This window comes from Lepisma saccharinum, chromosome 29 (genome assembly GCF_977018435.1).
Source record: "Lepisma saccharinum chromosome 29, izLepSacc3.1, whole genome shotgun sequence".
NCBI classification, from domain to species: Eukaryota; Metazoa; Arthropoda; class Insecta; order Zygentoma; family Lepismatidae; genus Lepisma; species Lepisma saccharinum.
In genome coordinates this window covers 50591104-50605447 of record NC_139257.1, presented here as the reverse complement: position 1 = coordinate 50605447, position 14344 = coordinate 50591104, and the positions used below count along the sequence as shown (strand labels likewise).

Sequence of the window (14344 nt, the reverse complement as noted above, 5' to 3'; positions counted from 1 at the left end):
CAAGAACAATACTTCTAACGTTCGGCACCAGAGTGCAGCACGTACAAGGCATGTCTAGGGGGACTCGAACAGGTCCGTGCTACATAGTTGCAAACTTTAGCGACAATTCGCTAAACCTGGAGGATTTTATAGTGATTTGAGGGGGAAATTGTTGAAAATAAATTGAACTGTTATTCTCACTTTTTCAATTGAAGATGAAGTTACGAGAGAGGAGTAAATCTCAGTACAAAAACATTATTGTGAACACCCGTATGCGAACCGCACGCGACGCCACTGTAAGCGAGGATATGTTGGAACGCGTCTGGCAAGAAATGGATTATCGTTTTGACATCTGCCGTGTTACCCAGGGTGCTCATATCCAACATTTGTAATTACCCAGGTAAATTTACAACCTTCTGTTCTTCTTTCCCACCAGAATTGCTTTTGTATCTCTTTCCACTTAAAAATAAATTAACCTTAATTTCGTACCATTCTTTTTTAATAATCCTGTATATAATATTTAGAACCACTGTGTGTCTCCACCGTGTAACGAACCCCTGGACCCTTTGATTACATTGACACTACTTTTAAATTTATATTATCATAGTGACCTGGTGTAATATTATATTTAATGAAGTAATGCGCATTAGAAAACGTGGAAAAATGAACCTACAGATTTATTTAATGAGAGAGATTCAGCTGATATATTTCCTGTACAGATATAGCCTTGTAATGTATTGCATTTGTTAAGAGTTGATTATATACCAATATTCAAGTTCAATTGTTAACGTTCATTATTTAAATAATATAAATATAGTCGCAATTATAGCATGCTACGTCCCACGTAGCGGTGCACTTCACCAGTACACTTACCTTATAAGCTCAGCAGAGCATGCTGGATAATCCCAGGGATCGGGCTGAATTACTGCGTTCCTTCCCCTTGGATCCACAGGTGAAGTCCAACCCACGAGGTTGTCCTCCTGATGCAGGTATCCACAAGTACGAAATACACTTTCGAAATAAAGAAAAACCGCAATATGTTCAACTTTACGTTTATTTTAGACACGCACGTATATCATGTCAGACTAAAAATTACAATTCAAATACTTTTGAACGGTACAGCACGAGATGCGTAAGCCTATCTTTTCCGTAACGCGAAGCACCTCTGGCTACTTCAAATCTCTCCGCGCGACTACTAACCGTTTTCCTGGAAGGCGAAAACACCTCCTCAGTTACACAGTGTTACCAGACACAATAACCCTTTTAATACTAGGAAGTTCTATAAAAGCCAACAGTAATATATTAGAAAAGTACAGTAATCTGGCACAGTGAATTTAGGTATGTGGTGGCAACAATGCAATGAAAAGCACGTGATCTTCTCACCCCACAAGAGTTTAAATACATCAACAATGGCTTTCAAAATATAAGAGAAACGAACGGCGTTTGCCAGAAACATGAAACAACAAATAGATATACGGAATTTAACTCAGAAATTATTAACTTCGGCTTCAATTCACTGATCAAAATGAAACTTATAACACTCCTTAGAACATTTAAAAGCAAATGAAACGATTAATGTTGAAACTATGTAAATTGCTTAAATTTGCCGCTTTTCATACTTGTAGATATGTGTATAATTTTGATTATAAAGGCGGCCATATTTATGAATATATATATGAATTATTAACTGTATAATACTACTAATAATAATAATATAAAATATAATAATATAAAACCACGAAGTAATGGCAAACTCGGGGTCATTACAAGCAATACTTGTAGGATCTCCATCTGCTTGTTATGGCATTATTTCTACGTTTAAAAATATACGACTGTTACCAAAAGTTGATAGAATTCTTACGATAATTACTTTGTTCATAAAAAAAACTTTAAGATGGAATGAACGTATACATTTTGAGCCCTTGACCGACTGTACGCCCTCGAGAATCACGTAGTTTTTTGTTTTTTTTCTAAACGATGGATTTCGATGTTTACGTAATACAAAATGTGTTCCGGGTAGCAAAAACCTAAATAAAAATAATTATCAGTGTCACAATTTTTTTATTCGTAAACACTCGGCCGACCTCGCTTGTGGAGTGGTGAGCACAGCACGCTACAAGCATAGGCGTAATTTGCCGGGGGCAAGAGGGGGCACTTGCACCCCCCCCCCCAATATTTCAGGTTTATCAAAAATTTACAAGTTAGGGCACCTGAGGAGCAAAGTAATAAAGAGTAATATTTGTGATTTCGCAAACGTCACAGTTATTTAGCAAATAATCCTGGACGCTGTTGGATGGAAAACTTTTCGAATCTCTTCCCCCAAACTTAAACCCCAGGTTTGATTCCACACCCTCAAAATTAGGTCTAGTTTGATTCTGCCCCCTCAAAATTAGGCCCAGTTTGATTCTGCCTCCTCAAAATTAGGCCCAGTTTGATTCTGCCCCCTCAAAATTAGGCCCAGTTTGATTCTGCGCCCTCAAAATTAGGCCCAGTTTGATTCTGCTGCTCTCAAAATTAGGCCCAGTTTGATTCTGCCCCCTCAAAATTAGGCCCAGTTTGATTCTGCCCCCTCAAAATTAGGCCCAGTTTGATTCTGCCCCTCAAAATTAGGCCCAGTTTGATTCTGCCTCCTCAAAATTATGCCCAGTTTGATTCTGCCCCCTCAAAATTATGCCCAGTTTGATTCTGCTGCTCTCAAAATTAGGCCCAGTTTGATTCTGTCCCCTCAAAATTAGGCCCAGTTTGATTCTGCCCCCTCAAAAATAGGCCCAGTTTGATTCTGCCCCTCAAAATTAGGCCCAGTTTGATTCTGCCCCCTCAAAATTAGGTCCAGTTTGATTCTGCCTCCTCAAAATTAGGCCCAGTTTGATTCTGCTGCTCTCAAACTTAGGCCCAGTTTGATTCTGCGCCCTCAAAATTAGGCCCAGTTTGATTCTGCTGCTCTCAAAATTAGGTCCAGTTTGATTCTGCCCCCTCAAAATTAGGCCCAGTTTGATTCTGCCTCCTCAAAATTATGCCCAGTTTGATTCTGCCCCCTCAAAATTATGCCCAGTTTGATTCTGCCCCTCAAAATTAGGCCCAGTTTGATTCTGTCCCCTCAAAATTAGGCCCAGTTTGATTCTGCCCCCTCAAAAATAGGCCCAGTTTGATTCTGCCCCCTCAAAAATAGGTCCAGTTTGATTCTGCCCCCTCAAAATTAGGCCCAGTTTGATTCTGCTGCTCTCAAAATTAGGCCCAGTTTGATTCTGACCCTCAAAATTATGCCCAGTTTGATTCTGCCTCCTCAAAATTAGGCCCAGTTTGATTCTGCCTCCTCAAAATTATGCCCAGTTTGATTCTGCCCCTCAAAATTAGGCCCAGTTTGATTCTCCTGCTCTCAAAAATAGGCCCAGTTTGATTCTGCCCCCTCAAAATTAGGCCCAGTTTGATTCTGACCCTCAAAATTAGACCCAGTTTGATTCTGCCCCCTCAAAATTAGGCCCAGTTTGATTCTGCTGCTCTCAAAATTATGCCCAGTGTGATTCTGCCTCCTCAAAATTACGCACAGTTTGATTCTGCCTCCTCAAAATTAGGCCCAGTTTGATTCTGCCCCTCAAAATTAGGCCCAGTTTGATTCTGCTGCTCTCAAAATTAGTCCCAGTTTGATTCTGCCTCCTCAAAATTAGGCCCAGTTTGATTCTGCCCCCTCAAAATTTGGCCCAGTTTGATTCTGCCCCCTCAAAATTAGGCCCAGTTTGATTCTGCCCCCTCAAAATTAGGCCCAGTTTGATTCTGCTGCTCTCGAAATTAGGCCCAGTTTGATTCTGCCCCTCAAAATTAGGCCGTTTGATTCTGCCCCCTCAAAATTAGGCCCAGTTTGATTCTGCCCCCTCACAATTAGGCCCAGTTTGATTCTGCTCCGTCACAATTAGGCCCAGTTTGATTCTGCCCCCTCACAATTAGGCCCAGTTTGATTCTGCCCCCTCACAATTAGGCCCAGTTTGATTCTGCCCCCTCACAATTAGGCCCAGTTTGATTCTGCCCCCTCAAAATTAGGCCCAGTTTGATTCTGCCCCCTCAAAATTAGGTCCAGTTTGATTCTGCTGCTCTCAAAATTAGGCCCAGTTTGATCCTGCCCCCTCAAAATTAGGCCCAGTTTGATTCTGCCCCCTCAAAAATAGGCCCAGTTTGATTCTGCCCCTCAAAATTGAGCCCTGTTTGATTCTGCTGCTCTCAAAATTAAGCCCAGTTTGATTCTGACTCTCAAAATTAGGTCTCAAGTTACGCCCGTGGCTACAGGGACAGGAGTTACGAGTTCGAATCCCACTCTGGGCATGGTGTTCTTCATGACTCATGAGTGTCCCTTCATCATTTTCATCATATTGTCATTCATCCTTATCGTTGCGATTAACCGAAAGTGACAGGAAAGCAACAGTAAATAACAAGAATTAAATCAATCGTAAAAAAACTTTTGTTTGTACATTCAAATACTGATAAAACACGTGTGAATGACAACACCACCAAACTTAGTACTCCTATAGTCTAACAGAAACGTCGATTGAGTGACTTATTTATTTTACTTCGTTTCTCTGTCCGTTTTGGCCAATTACGAAGACGAAATTGATGAAGGGTCACTCACAAGGAACACCCATACGAGATTCGAACTCGGTGAAGTCAAACGTCGAAAATTTCTATGTTCGTCGAACCTAACACGCATAAGCTAACAATATAATATTATTAACACCATAAAATCGAACACTCCTATTTTGGTTTCGTAATTTTTCAGTTCTCACGGTTTGATTTACTCAAGGCGAACTGCTTCAAGTTAAGGTAAAAAAAAAAGGTAAATTACTTCACCGCAAACATCTCCGCGACAAAATGGGAGAGAAAACCTTCATAAACAACATAATCTTCATATACCATGCAATAATTTGCACTCTCAATCGGGAGTACAGCCAGGTGTTCAAAAATACCTTCTTTTTAATGGACAGACTACCGGGACAAATAAATCAATGTTACGCTAAACTTCTATTTGAAAGACAATTAATTTTACAAAATTTCATATATTCCCATTTACTATTTTATGAGATACAGACAAATTGCTTTAGATTGTGTTGTTTACTCTCACGCCCAGACTGTTCGATCGAGTTGTGTTGCCTTGCACACACCACGACACAACTCTGATAAAATCTTCCCCTCAAGGTCACTGCCAGCATGTGCAGCGAGTAGCCAACTCTTTACGAGCCACTGACATTTAAAGGTAGCTTGCGATTACGGTGAACAGATTTTCAATTATTAAAAGTTTGACATCATGCACAAAAGCAGAAGCATTCTATCTTTTTTTTTAGTCCCCCTGTTCCCACTCTCATTCCAAACACACACAACATAATTTGTTAATTATTTTGGCAATTGTAATTTATGTTCTTAGCTACAGTTGCACAGGAAGGAAAATATTCTACATATTAAAAAATTAACTTCAGGATCAAGCCATGAATACATCAGGCAATAAACAAGGCACAGTCATGGACATAAGTATTCATACAAAGGCATTGTCTGAATGAAACATGTTATTATACAAAGAAGACCGTAAAGGTAAGTCAAGTCTATAGCACATATGCTCCATTGGAATGGCAAGAATAGAAACGCAAAGCAATTGTGTGCATACAATTGAAATTGTCATGAGAAATGTGGGTAATCCTTAGATAAACTGCTTTTTGGATGGTCATAAGTATTCATACGCCAGGTTATAAACCCCAAAAAAAGTTCGTGAAACAACCGTTTCCATCATTCAGTGCCAGATATTTGTTTACTGTATTTGCACCTGTGTAAGGAAGTGGTTGGTTTGGTGTTGGCGTGCTGCAGGAAGTCAAATGGGCCGCAAAGGGAAGGAAACCACGATCGAAGAGAAGAATTATGATATCATTATATCACAATAAGAAATCATATTCTGAAATCGCAGACATAGTTGGGAGAAGTCGTGCGACTGTGCAAAGTGTCATCAAACGATATAAAGACACAAAAGTGCTGATAAATAGTTAAAGGGTTGGGCGTCCTCAGAAACTTGCTTCGAGAGAGAAACAAGGACTGTTGAGAATGATCAAGAAAAACCCAAGATTAACATCTTCAGCAGTGTCGGCACATGTTCACGAACACCTCGGAAAACAAGTGTCCTCAAGAAGTATTAGAAGGCTATTCAACCGAGCAGGGTACAGAGCTAGGGTACCTACAAGGAGGCCAGCCATACACCAGTAAGAAGAACAAGAAGGCCAGATTAACATTTGCAAAGGAGTAAGTAAAAGTTTGGACTTCTGGGATAAAGTGTTGGTTACGGACGAGAGTAAATTTAATATTATCCATAGTGATGGTAGCATTTTGGTGCGGAGAAAGCCAAATACTGAGCTTGAGCTTCGAAATCTCTTGACCACAGTTAAACATGGAGGTGGTGACGTTATGGTCTGGGGCTGTATGTCAGCCTCAGGTGTTGGAGAACTCGTCTTTATTGAGGGAACTATGGATAGATTTGTCTATTTGGATATTCTGAAGAATAATTTGCAGCAGAGTATCAATCATTTGGGTCTTTGGAATGATTTTCACTTCCAGCAGGACAACGACCCTAAACATACAGCTGAGATTGTCCGCCTTTGGTTGTTATATAATACTCCCCACACACTCAAAACTCCACCTCAGTCCCCAGACTTTAACCCCATTGAATATCTTTGGAGCCATTTGGAAACCAGACTCCGAAAACATGACATAACAAGCAAGAATAGACTGAAAGAGGTCATTTTGCATGAGTGGCACAATATTACATCTGAAATAACCACGCCTCTTGTTCTATGCAAAAGAGACTGACAGCTGTTCTCCATAACAGAGGAATGCATACTAAATTCTGACATGGTATTTGTTCCCTTCTTGTCTTCAAAGTGAACTTTTATGTTCGTGTATGAATACTTTTATCCAGCCAAAGAAGCGGGTATTGAGAATGTATTGTATTTTATTTTTCTACAAGCAGCATCTGTTATTTATTGTTGTTGTCAATATATCGTTTGGTGCATACATGGTCAAGCATTAACAGTTTTGACTTCCTTATTGTTTTTCTAGCTGCTGCAATTCGTCCTTTCTTCCTTTCAGTTCCACTGTATGATTACTTTTGTCCATCACTGTATATTCAAGAGCCCTTGAAATAAGTACAGTTTCTAAAAAAAGTGTGGGAGACACACAAATCAAACCCTACAATTGTACACACATTTTCAAACGAAATTGAAATGTGATGTCCATCTTTCAAGAGTCTAACCGGATCTTAGTACAATTCCATTCATTAATTTTAACAGTGAATACACGAGCTTGAACATTAGTAACCTCATTAAGATCAGTTTCATATATTTCGTCTTGATCAGCAGTACTTACGCTTTGAATGACATTTTAAAAAGGAAAAACGTATTTGGGTTTTTGGAGTTTCATGACCTCTAAAACATTTCTGTCCTGCTCAGGGTCGCAGACTTGTAAACATTATTGGGGGGCTCTGATCACTGAAATAAATTAATGAATGACTCGCTCTCTCCCTTTTTTAAGTTTTGGCCTCAGTGTTCGGAATCTCATAAAAGCCCATGAATTCCTCAAAAATATCAACATTTTTATTCACAGTTCGAATGCAGATTATTAATTGTCCATGGATGGATATGTCACAAGTTTCGTCAACCATAATAGCAAAATATTCCCAACTTTTAATATCTGCTACCACGGAGCGCAAAACAGATCTCCGTAATATATCAACGATCTCGTTCTGAGTGTCATGTGAGAGCCATTTGTAGCCAGAACGTCCCATCCACTACCCTAGTGCATGCACACTGTCTTTTGAAACTTTTTTTTAGTAAAAATTTTAACAATACTACTCATAATTACATACTTAGTATATAGTAATAAGTCATTTGTGTTGCTGTCTCTGGTCATAGCCCCCCAAAGTTGATGGTCTAGAACATTTCAAATGTGTATTTAAAGTTAAGTTCATGTGGCACAATTCAGAGTAAACTTTACAAGAGATGCAAAATAATACATTAAATCTCTTAAGCAAAATTATTTGCGGGGCTCGATCCCCCCCCCCCCAAGCCAAATGGAGTCGACGCCTACGTCCTGCTAAAATCAGGACGTCTAGTTCAGGGTGGTCCATATGTCTTGTTACCCCCATAATTTTACATAACTTGATAATAATACAACTTTATAATAATACAATATAATATAATGAAGTGTAAGGTAGCCATTCATTCCACATGTCGTGTGACACCAACAATTTTACATAATTTTATATTATGATAATAACAATATAACAATTTGTAAGACGTATGGATTCAGCGTCAACCAGGATGTTGTTCACGCATCCAAAAGATCAGTATGACCACCATTATTTTCATGGCACAAAATGGCACGGCGCCATGACCTGTGTGAGATTTTACGAAGCAAATTTTTCGTGATTGTTGTCTGAAAGGCTGCCCTAATAGCGTCCTTTAATTGTTCTGTTTTTTGGTATCGTTGTTGTGATATATTTTCCTTAAAAATGCCCCAGAGGACATTGTCACAAGACGAGAGATCAGGGCTTCTGGGAGGCCAATCCAGAGGCGCCGGATGATGTACCGATCCGCGTCCTATCCACCTATTGGGAAACACTTTACTTAAATATTGCCGGACAGCGATGGCATAGTGAGGCGGTGCTCCATCCTGTTGAAACCAGGAACGTCCCAGGAGATTAATTCTTTGGAGCTGTGGAACAAAAAATGCCCGTAACATGGCGAGATAGGAGTGTTGATTGACTACGCCATCGAAGAAACAGGGACCTATCAAGTGTTTAGCGGACATAGCGACCCAGAGCATCACATGTGGAGGGGTTGTTTTCCAGCTCTTCGTAATAATGCGGATTTTCCTTGGACCAGAAATACACATTCCTTGCACGTGCACTTCGATATATTGCTCATTCATCGGAGAAGAAAAGGTCAGCCCGCTGCGGGAGTGTCGGAAATACCTCCAACATTCTTCCTCATGCTGCATGTCGTCTACGCATGTCATCATCACTGAGCTCGTTGACGCTTGCTGGTTTAAAGGATTTCAATCGAAGATCCTTCTTCGTGTGTTGTAACATTGTTGTTTTCTGGATTCCAAGCTCAGCAGACCGTTTGCGCAGTGACTTCTGTGGTGACCGAAGCACAGATGCCTCCACCCCTGCACATGTGTTCTGTCTTTTGGTTGGTGCACCAGGCCTCGGTTTGTCTTTGATACATCCCAACATAAACAGTTTCTTTTCCCAACATAGTATTGTCACTTTTGGTGGTGCACTTTTTTGGAATCGTCTTGTGAAATCTCGTCGCACATCCTCCATGGTCTTGCCGGTATGTGGACGTTCATGGGCCCAAACACTGACAACAAGACGCTCTTCTACATTGTAGGAGCTTGTGTCAGCCATCTCTTCAAAAGAAACGCTGAATTAGAGATAACAAGATATTGATTCGAGGGGGTAACAAGACATATGGACCACCCTGTACTTGTGATTGACATGATACCTAAAAGAACATTCATAAAACCGCTTTACGTACGTATAGATTAAATCGCATAGTAAGCAATTTTGAATAGCATGGCAATTTACATACATTCTACTTCACTGAAATTTCGATCCGATGTCGAATTTTAAAATAAAAATCATTCACTTACCTGATCAGTCGCTTCGTGCCCTTACACATTTCTTGCTTCTGATTTGTCATATGGGGCAGGATATCACTGGCGGCTGAAATCGACTCCTTTCTATCTATTATTCTTACGTTACGTGTGTATATACTTCGCACAAGTTCATTATATATCGATGCATTACACAAACGTATACAAAAATACGTTTTAAAAGTATTCAACGAAACGTAGCCGATACGACACCAATTTTCTATTATCGAGAATAGGACACAACACAACAGCGAAAAACTCACACGCTTTAATAATACTTTTATGCCGTTATTACACTCACAACGTTAAATTCAATGATAACACACGAAAACATCGAACACACAGCATTCAAGCAAGCACAAGATAAGGAACAAGAAGCTCCCGGAAACGGGCCACAGGTGTCGCTACTTGAACTAGCAAGCAACGAGAATCAGAAGTTGAATTTCTATAGGTGAGCCCGCGTAGGATATTCAACTGCACGTTTAGGTGATGTCACGGCGTAGAGGCCCCTTTCCAGGCCCATAGTCAGGCAGTGGCCAGGGGGAGCACTGCCGTCAGTCCCCTCGACATTAGGTACAACTATTCTGTGTAATTTGTTTGCAGTGAAGTGTGAAAATGTAGACAGCAGATATTATTTTGCTCACAACTTTGGTGAAGGATAAATTCACACAGCATGAACAGCAGCTATTACATTCGTTCATCTTAATTATAAGAAGTTCGATACCCGGTGAAGGCACATAGTGGTTCGGATCCCACTTTAAACTGTAGGTCCAGTCCCGATTAGCCTTACTGTGCATAAAGTGGACTTAAAACACCAACTCAATCAATCAATCAATCTTAATTATAATAAGTCTAAATAGCGACAATTATACAGGGTGTCTCAAAAGTAATAGCGCAAACTGACACAGGTGAAAGTACACGATAATAGAAGCATAAAAGTCTCAGTAAACATGGGTCTGCAAACGAGCAGTTTTCGAGATAATCGCGAATGTGTGATTGCAAGCCGCCACTGACTTCATTGTTTGTAAACGTCGTCCTAGTTGGTAAAATGCTAATAATGTGTGCGAATGTGTGGGTACAAGTCGTCACTGACTTCAGAAATGTTCTGTTTGATTACAACGCCACCTCTCGGAAATGTTCTGTTTCGTAAACAAAGAGCAAACCGCGCAAGGAGTAAAGCACTCGGTGTTTACAAAATGCAATCAATGACGGCTTGTAACCACACATTCGCACATATTATTAGCATTTTTACCAACTAGGACGACGTGGAGTGTGTACTAAGAGATGATTTCAGTAGCAGTAACACTTGAAGCGATATTTTAAAAGATATAAAAAAATGTATTATTTGTATGATGTCTCTAAAATATATATAACTTAATGACCCCCTACTCCCCGCCCCACGCCTCCCTCCACACACATAATTTACCTTAAATTAATACTGTTAAACTTTTGAAAAATAGACTTGGTTTACAAGGCTCCCCCTGACAACCCGTGAGCACCCCTGGAGATCTGCCCCTTTTTTTCTGTAGAATAGTAGTTTTGTAGTTTTAATAGCTTAACTTACGCTGTATTATTCTTGGAGAACCTTAGTTATAAAAAAGGAGTCAGTCGAAGCTGTCGTTTTGTACAAAATGTGATGCTTTTTAATTTGCGCCATACAAAAATTCCAGTATGTAATGCGTCCACCAGTCACATCTATGGAATCTATCTTTGCGGTATGTTAAAATCTACCTGGATTTAAACAAGAACTAACCTTAAGATATATGCGGCCACGATATATTTTTTTAGGGTACTGCCGCAGATCAACGTATAATAAATTGAGGACTAAAAGTAGTAAACGTTGTAAGTGCCAAAAGCGAGAGTGTTGGGAAATCGCATTGTTCACCACATCAGCCCGCAAGGACGTTCATCTAGTGACCTCTTTACACGCCCTTTGAACTACTTAGAGGGCTACCAGCCAATTTCCACGTTTACCACATTATAAAGCATGGCACATTTCACAGTTTAACGTGGAAAACGGTGTTTGAATTCTTGTGGCACTTACAGCGTTTACCAATTTTAGACTTCAATTACTTCGGACTGAGTGCTTTCAAAACAAAATAAAGCTGTGTGCCGAAGGAAGAAAGTGAGGAGACACACACAAATTATCAACCAAATTCTACAAAGTGTTCTACTTTCTTTTATTTAAACTTCGTCACTTACTTCATGCAACGGTGATGATAGGGTTGGTACAAAGAAGAGACTTGTCTCGTATCATCTCGTAATAATGCCTCTTTCGTCTCGATTTCAAAATCCCCGCCTTGAGTCTCGACATATCTGAGCTAAGTATGTCACGTGCAATTATGACAAGCAACGCCTATAGCATATCTATAATAATTACCGTTTGGAAAGTAACTTTTCTAAAGTAACTGAGTTTTAACTTTAGAGAGTAACTGTAAGTTAATTATAGTTACTTTATTCTAAGACATAACTCAAGAACGTGTTGCATGCAAGAAACACACTCGTAGTGGTTTTTTTTACTGATGCTCATCTAAAAATTAATAATACTTTTGATTAAATTATAATAAATCCAAAGCCTGGCCTAGGTTGGGCAACTCGGGCCTCATGCCAGATATTAATTAAATTTTCATTTATTGTTTATAACGAGCTATAGTAGACTGGTGTCCATTGCTACTTCCTCGCCCTCTTGCCTACAACCTGCCGGCCCTGGAAAAGTTAAAAGACCGTAGCTTCAGATTTTTTTAAGCGGGGGGGGGGGGGGCAGAATCATAGAAACTGTTATTAGTATTATTACTGTTCAAATCATAAAATTCAAATTGAATTGAAAATACTTTGGTGTTGTATACAAGTTCAGACTCGAGTCTTCTATTTAGATAGAAACTGGATTCGCCTTGCTGTCTTTCAATAAACATCTATCACTTTGTTGATGAACAGTTCATTGTCTTTTTGTACTTCACAATGCACATATATCAATCAGAGTGAGATACTGTCCTTCATGATACATCTGATCAGGGGCGATTCCTCGCATGTAGGAAGTGAGGAACAAGTTGTATGGTCCGCGAGGAAGCTCTCGTGGTTTCCTCAATCAGTGGTGTCAACCCTAGTCTAATAGTTCTACACCTAGCAACATTTTAACTTGGTTGGCACCTAACACTCTGTTATTGGTATAATGGTAGAATCCAGCATCATCTCGAAAACGGACGTCCCTGGGAAACAGACACATTGAATTCTAATGAAGATATTTTTTGAGGAAATATTTTTATTTTTTTATAATTCTCCAGATATTGTTTGTACTTTTCTAGCGGACTTGTTTCAAACAAAAGGAAGTATGCCGACCGCTATTACAGTCCCTGGTACATCCTCTTCTTTTAATATTTTCTTTATCCTCTCCGATTTAACAAGTGACGAACATTTTATGAAAGGAAATCGTTAGAAAGTAGGGGGTTACAAATAAAAACAAACAGACGCCGTTACTTTTGTACTTTTGTCAAGAACTATACTGAACTCATTTTATTAAGGGTCGAAATTCCAATATTATTAACTATAATAAATAATCAATAACGCAGTTCACAACTCCGAAATAGCTGCATAAATTGAACTTAAAACTACTACAGCAATCAGAAAATGATACATTAAAAATAATTGTATAATAATAATAATAAAAGACACTAGCATTACTTTTATCGTATGTAGCGTAATTTAAGAGTTGAAACAGTACTTTTTTCTTATCAGGAGGTTGGAATTGGCAAAATCGTACTCAATTCACACATGACAGACAGGGAGAGCATTCAAAAATTTTCCTCGGTCTGTTTATTATAACTTCCTACACCCAAAATAATCCAGGAGTCGCTACTGCATCTGCATATATTTTTACATGTAGATAGATAGGTATTGTAAAATAATTATAATAATAATAAAAATAAACTCTAGCTATCCTAAACCCGAAAGTTTATGTTTGCAGCAACACAGGCCTTCCATCTTTCCCTAACCTGAGCAAGATCTATACACTCTTTTCCATCCCTACCGATTTCCTTTAGGTCAATCTCAGGCCTGCCCACCTAAGTCTTCTTGATGCAATAATTCTAATAATATATGGACATGAATACAAATCATGTAGTTCTAAATTATGTAACCTTCTCCACTTAAATGTTTCCTCATCCCTTTTAGGTTCAAATATTTTTCTACAAATTATTTTCAAATAATTTTAATTTATGTTCATATTTCAATGTAAGGGACCAAGTTTCACATCCATATAATACTACAGACAAAATTACTGTTTTGTATATTTTAACTTTTAGTTTTTTAGATATTAAACTCTGGATTAAGCCTGTTTTTTACTGTACTTTCTCTTTAATGTAATTTTCATTTGTTAAGTACTTGAATTTGGAAACTGATTCAAACGAGTTGTTATCAGATTTTGATTATTACCTAACACTTGGCGTTGGTCTGTAGGCATATATTTAGTTTTCTCTTCCAAACCTATCTCTTTAGCTGCTTTGAATAATAGTTTAGCATTATTCTTAATCATATTTACATCATCCCCTAGTAATAATAATAATAATAATAGCTTTAACTTACGGCCTGTAAGTCAGAGAAAACAATATTTTTGTTACAAAATATTGCTACAATTTCAAATACATTAACTGTTTTCAGAAATCTCGGAGGGGGGGGGGAGGGGTACGGGAGG

General features: G+C 38.9%; 1 protein-coding gene across 1 annotated transcript in view; it reads right to left on the bottom strand.

Moving 5' to 3' along the window:
• Positions 1 to 9883, bottom strand: part of Atg13 (Autophagy-related 13) — a 361003-nt gene extending 351120 nt beyond the window's left edge. Inside the window, exon 1 of the mRNA XM_083114859.1 lies at positions 9655 to 9883. The gene's annotated coding sequence lies outside the window, so the exon portion shown is untranslated. The remainder of the gene's footprint in view (positions 1 to 9654) is intronic.
• Positions 9884 to 14344: the final 4461 nt, after the last annotated feature.